The following is a 6,299-nucleotide window of genomic DNA, read 5'->3' as shown; positions in this document are numbered from 1 at the left end:
ACATTCATTTGCACGCTCCAAGCCGAAGTCTTTTGGTGTCTTTTGTGGCCACCTGAAGCAGCTGGTCAGTCCTGCCCGGACCCTGGCCTTTGGCCCAGGGGGCGCTGGACAAGGCAGGCGCTCCAAGGAGAAGAGCTGCGATGTATCAGGTCAGCGAGGCCAAGTCGCTGGTGGGCCAGGCAGAGCATGAGCAGCTCAACTAAACAAAACCCAAAAGACTGAGGGGGCCTGGGGCACGAAGAGGGAAGGCGTTTGTTTAAGTGATTAGGAGCAGTTGGTAGTTAGGGGTGGAGAAAAGGGCAGATCTTGTGACACAGGGCAACTTAGCTGGACAGCAAGGGTGGACTTTCAGAGCACATCACTGTTTAACTGTGTGACCCCACCAAGTTCAAGAACAGAGCAAACAGCACAGGCCATTAGGGACAGCCGTCAAATGGGTGGCCACAAAGCCAAGAGGGGCATTGAGAAAAATGTTTCAATATTAAATATGGAAAAGTGTCGGGGGCCAGGGCAGGGGGGTCAATGCAAGTCAACAAGAGCTTAGGCTTAATGAGAGAAAGAATTTAATATCAAAAATGCATAAATCTGCAAGTGAGGGCAGCTTCATAATGGAGATAAAAGAACCAGTTCAGTCAACCTTCTGTGGATAATGGCACCATAATGGATAGCATCAGGTTGTTAACAGTGAACACAAAAGTTAAGAGAATGAAAAGAAAGGCAGCTCCCTTAATTGAGAACATGCTGGAAGATTTCCACATGCCACACTGGATAAATACTTTGCTAGCTACTTTATCGATGTTCTGACCATCAGGAAAAAGGTGGGTGTCTGCTCCTTTTGGGAGCTTCACACCCTCCACCCGGTTCCCAAGGTTTCCTTCTTATGGGCACACATTTTCTAATAAAGAGACAAAGTGTTTTCTCAGAACTCATTGTGATTTCCCTCCTCCCATTTCAGTAAGGAGGTGAAGGTTCTTTTAAAATTCACTTCACTGCCCTCAGTCAGCTAACAGAGTTCTTAGCAAGGAGAATAGCATGAAAAGAATGGTTTGGCTTCAATTTTGGTTCAGTTTTATTTTCCCTGTGAAGAATAAAGACATATTTCTTCAGTATGGGGACATCAGTCCAAAAGCTTTAAAAGAATTTCTCACTTTCCTCACCTTTTTCCAATCTATAATAAACCATTTTCAGTGAAGCTCCCATCAGCAGAACCCTTAAAATTCAGAGTAGCTTACCGAAGCAAGTATTCCTGCTGTAAGTGCTAGATCTTTCTGGACTTACCCTACATGTGAAAAACACCTTCTCTTTAATATCTACAGGTAAATGCTGAAAGTCAAGAAGAGAGCAACCTAGCCCGGCAGCAACACAACAGGTGGTAAACCATTCCAGTTGTGGACATCTGCTGCCCAAGATCCGACATCCTCCAAGTCTTCCAGGATCCATCAACTTTTAATTCCTGCAGAGTCAAAAGAAAGAGGGACTCCATCTTCCACGCAGTCATCATTGGGGTGCCTTCTACAGAGGACAGCTCTGGCTCCTCAGCTGTGTCTTTAGTATCTATGATACTTGTGAGTTTTCAAAACACATTTACATACCTTATCAGAGTTGACCTATACAACTCCTTCGTAGAATAAATAAGGACACCACTGTATGAGGAAGAAACCAAGAATCCAGAAAGATAAAATAACTCATCTAAGTTTACACAGTGACAGACAGATTCCTAATCTATCCCATATGTTCCCTTCATAAAGACTTTGTCTACCTCTATTTGGAATGCAAAGTTCAAAAGCATAGGAAACTGATGTTTCCTTAAGTCTATACAGGCATTTTGATACACATTCACATCTGGGTTGTACTATTACTTAGATGTTTTGGAGATGTCCTGGAGAGTTTCAGGGCATATGTCCAACATGCTCATTTCACAGATAAGAATACTGAAGCTCAGAATCATTCCGTACCTGGCCTGGGTCCCAAGGAAGAGGTAAATCTGGGCTCAGTCTGGGCCCTATGGTTCTACAACCAAGCTAGAGGCAAAACCCTTTGGTATCCAGGACATTTTCTTCCAGGGGACCTGCAAGTTCCTTGAATACAGTATCTTCTGTTTCTGCTATACCTCACATGAAACTATCTCCTCAGTAAGTATCTGTGGAATTAATTTAAGAATGACTGATGGGCAGGATCAGGAACACTAATTGGAGACTGGTTTGGGCCTACCTCCAAAGATATTGACAAGAGGCAGTGTGAAAACTGTATTTCAGGTATTTAGACATCTAAAAGATCCTTTTTTGAAAATGGAAAGTAAATGAGTTATAAAAACCCATTTGGAAAAAGAAAAAAAAAGGAAAGTAAATGGGTCGTAAAGTAGAACTGACCCCAGAGTTTTGTACAACTGGGATTTCTGTTTGTTGCCTTTGTTTTGAAAAAACCGCCAAAGTCTTGTTCCTGCAAAGGGCACTTTCCACCACTCTTGAGCCAGGCAAGCCAAGGCCACAGGACATAAGCTTAGCAAATGCCCTTGTGGGATACACCTTGCAGATGGAGAAGCCAGTGGGGTCAGGAGGGCAAATCTGGCTGGGGGTGGCTGAAACCTGCTATTCCTTTGCACTCAGAGGACTCTCTGACCACGGGTCCTCTAAGAACGCTTCTATCTCTAAAGTTCCGAGATGAGATCCTGTCCTGAGTCTCTGACTCAAGTAGCCAGGTAGGCCTAACCAGGCTGGAGATGACTGGCAGGATGGGCAGGTTAATGCGATCCTGACCTCCCTGTCTCTGCAGAGCAAGCCTAGGAGAGCAAGGCTGGTTCTGGCATCCCGTGGCTTGTTCCTGCTGGGGAACATAGGCCTGGCCAGGCTCTTTCCCCGGAATCTTCGGAATCCCCTCCCCTCCCCACCCGGGTTCACTCCCGTCTTGGCGCCTGGCAGCCGCAGCAGCTTGGGAGGCCAGCGCTTGGGCACTTCCTGGGCCCGCCCCCGCCCCCTCATCAGGTCAGCGAGAGCGCGCGCGGGGCGCCAGGCTGCTCTGCCCCCCGGGCCTGGCTCCCAGCTGTTGCCCCGGACCAAGTAGGGGGTCAGCATGTACGAGGGCTTCACCCTCCCCTGTCGCAAGGACCGGTCGGAAGAGGGGACTTAGGAGGCGGAACCACTGCCTGTGGCTCCAGGTGCCCCTGTGGGTCACCTTGGAGAGCTCGGCATCCCCAAACCGACAGCCTTGCCCAAGACATAGCACGGAGCAAATTGTTGTTATGGGGGGAGGAGTGGGAGGAGGGGGGTGGGGGTATAGGGGGACCTCATATTTTTTGAATGTAATATTAAAAAAATAAATAAAGACCAAAAAAAAGCTTCCCCACCCGTAGTTTAGCTCAACGTAATTTAGCTCAACGCAGCAGAGGTTTTCGCAGGAGGTCAAGCAGATGTAGATAAGCGCACGGGAGTTTATGTCAAGTAGGTTACTGGGCTGGCGAGAGAGCGAATCGCGCAGGCGCGCCGGGGTCAGGGTGGCGGACAGCGTGTCCATCCTGGCGGGACAGTAATTGCCCCCGGTCTGACACGATGCCGGGGGCTCGGGGCGACTCCATCCATCTCCATCCAGTTAGCAACGTATTCCCCCCACGGAGCCGTGCTCGGGCCACGGCTCCGAAGAAAGGAAACAATTGTCTCCCCTCCTGGCCCAGCCCTTAAAAGCTCCGAGCTCGCTCTCGTTTCTCTGGCCCCGCTTGTCCCCCAGCTTTGGCGATGGGGCTCGGGTGGAAGGTCAGCTCGCGACCAGGTGCGCCCTGACGGTGGAGTGCAAGCCAGCCAGGATGCCCGCGGAGGAGACCGCAGCCTCGGGGTCTCCCCTACCCTGCCCCCTCCACCACCACGCCCAGCTACCCCGGCCTCTCGGCTTCCTCCCACCAGAGCCGCTCCATCTCCTGCCTCTAGAATTTTCCACCTGCGTTGGGAGCTGGAAAAGATCCCCCCACCCCCAAGCTGGCAATTTAATAGTCCCAAGTCATCATCTGCGTGACACTGGCTATCCATCTTCTCCCAGGGGAGGACAAAGCCGGGCCTCCCGGACTCCAGGCCTCTCCCTCCCCAGCCCTTTCTATTTTGGGATGGCCTCCCCACAATGGCGCCCTTATGAACAATAATGGCCATGTTTATGAAGGCCGCGATACCAGTGTATGAAGACAATTTTATGCCTAATTAGAAAATGATGTAACCCGAGTGCAGACAAAGAGGAGCTGTCCCCCCCTCCCGTTCTTCGCTCTTCAATCACCCCCCAGATTTCCTCGGGCTGGTCCCCTTGCAAGTGCTCGGGGCTCTGGGCTTCTGTTTTGACAGCAACTCGGGTCCCCACGCTCCGCGGGCCCTGACAGCGAGGCGGGCGGCGACCTGCACGTCCGGCTGCTCCGGGCAAAGGCTGGGGGACCGGACGCTGCTGGAAGGGGGTAGAAGCGGGCACAGAGGCTTAAAGAGATTTGGGACGCGCGCTCCTGCGTCCCTTCCCCACGCGTCCCCATCCGAGGGGACCTCACCCCTGGGAAGACTCCAATAAATACAACCCGGCGCCACTCGATTCCGGGATAATTTTTAATATATATGCAATAAATGTTCACTTTGTTAGATTGAATGACAGACAATAATATCGGCAAATCTTCATATCCATCCATTACCAGCAAATGAGCCGCACAAAGGACAGATTTGCTTTTGATTAATTTATTTGCAGACTCGGGTTGATAAAGCAATAACTATTTGGTTAAACTTGACATTTGGTCTTCGGGGGGTTATCAGACAAATCCCTGTCGTTCGGGGGAGATAATAAAGCTGTTTAAAGGGGATTAATTATTAATTGGCTGCAATTAATTTCCCCCCTTTGCTCGGCTGCTGCCAAAATGCATCCCTCACCCACAAACAAAAGGCGGGGATGGGTGCCCACCTCCCACGGATCCGCGGCGAGGTGGGTCCCCCCAAAGCCCCTAGTGGAGATGTGGCTTCTTGCACCCCGTTTATTCCTGTGCAGACCATTTCAATAAACTCTCACCCCTGGCTGAAACCTGCCCGTTTGGATGCCACGAACTCTGCGCCAGTAGTTTTTCTGGCAGCAAGGGTCCAACTGCATGTTCCTTTGAGGATCATGGCCTCGAAGCAGATCCCACCCACCCCTGTCTCGATATCTTCAGGGATCGCGACAATACCTCACACTCCTCACTCTAAATCCACGTCCCCCAATTTGTCTCGCCGGGACGGCGCGGGGATGAGCCGGGACTTGGGTTTAGCAGCACCACGTGGAGGAGACCTCTATGCCCCCGGCGCAGAAAGGGTCCTCTCTCCTCGCCGCCCCTTTCTCCCTGCGCCCAGGTGCTGAAACCTGGTGACTTGCTTGGCCTGGAACCCGCCCCTGAAGCTGCGGGGTGCGGGAGGCCCCAGGCCCCTCGATTCGGGGCAGAAAGCTCCGCGGCTCCGCGGCGCTCGGCACGCGCGCTGAGCCAGGGGAAGGACTCTGCCAGCGGCGGCAGGCTTGGCCCGGAATCTTCACAACCCCTTCCTTTGCTAATAAACGGTCACGACTTTACAGAGTAAACACTAAGACCAAAGCGAGGCAGAGTCAATCGGGCCACAGTCCTGGCCACCACCGCTTCTGCTCGATCCACGCCTTTCTCCCCGCCCCAGCTCAGGGCGAGGGCCCGGGGCAATCACTTTCCCCGGGGAGCTGGCTGAGTCTGTAGGACAGCCCCAGGCTCGGCCTTGGGCCAGTCTTTCAGCCCAAATCAGGGCAGCTGGAAGGCGTCCGACCGCACGTCCCTCCCTGCTCTGAGCAAAGGAACAAACTTGGTTACGCCAGGAAGGGCTTCCTTGAGCAAGGAACCGCGGGCGCGGATACGCGGGCTCCAAAAAGTGATTTGTCTTGTCCATCCTGTTCGTTCTTGGTGGGCAGAAAATTGAACGCCAGCAATCCCCAAATGACTTGGTTGGAAAAAGGAACGTGGGGAAAAAAGGGAGCGGGGATCGACGGGACAGGCAACTTGGGGTTCGGTTTCCATCAACACAACCTTTCCGCAGAAAAACTGGAGACCCTTGCTTCCGGCCGCGCCCTGCAGCATCCTGCCTTCCTTTTTTTCTCTTTCCCTTCCTTTTCTTGCCCTCCCCTCCTTGCCACTTCAGTGAAAAAGAGGGATCCCACACGAAACGGCAGCCTCTTCTCTTTGGGGAGATGGAGAAGTTTGGGTAATGGCTGGTGGTGATGGTAGCACAAGTTTGTGAATGTGATGAACACTACTGAATCGGATTCTTGAAAGTGGTTTCCATGGGGAGTGTCTATAT

The sequence above is a fragment of the Dasypus novemcinctus genome, chromosome 1, assembly GCF_030445035.2.
Source record: "Dasypus novemcinctus isolate mDasNov1 chromosome 1, mDasNov1.1.hap2, whole genome shotgun sequence".
NCBI lineage: Eukaryota > Metazoa > Chordata > Mammalia > Cingulata > Dasypodidae > Dasypus > Dasypus novemcinctus.
This window is presented reverse-complemented; position numbering follows the sequence as displayed.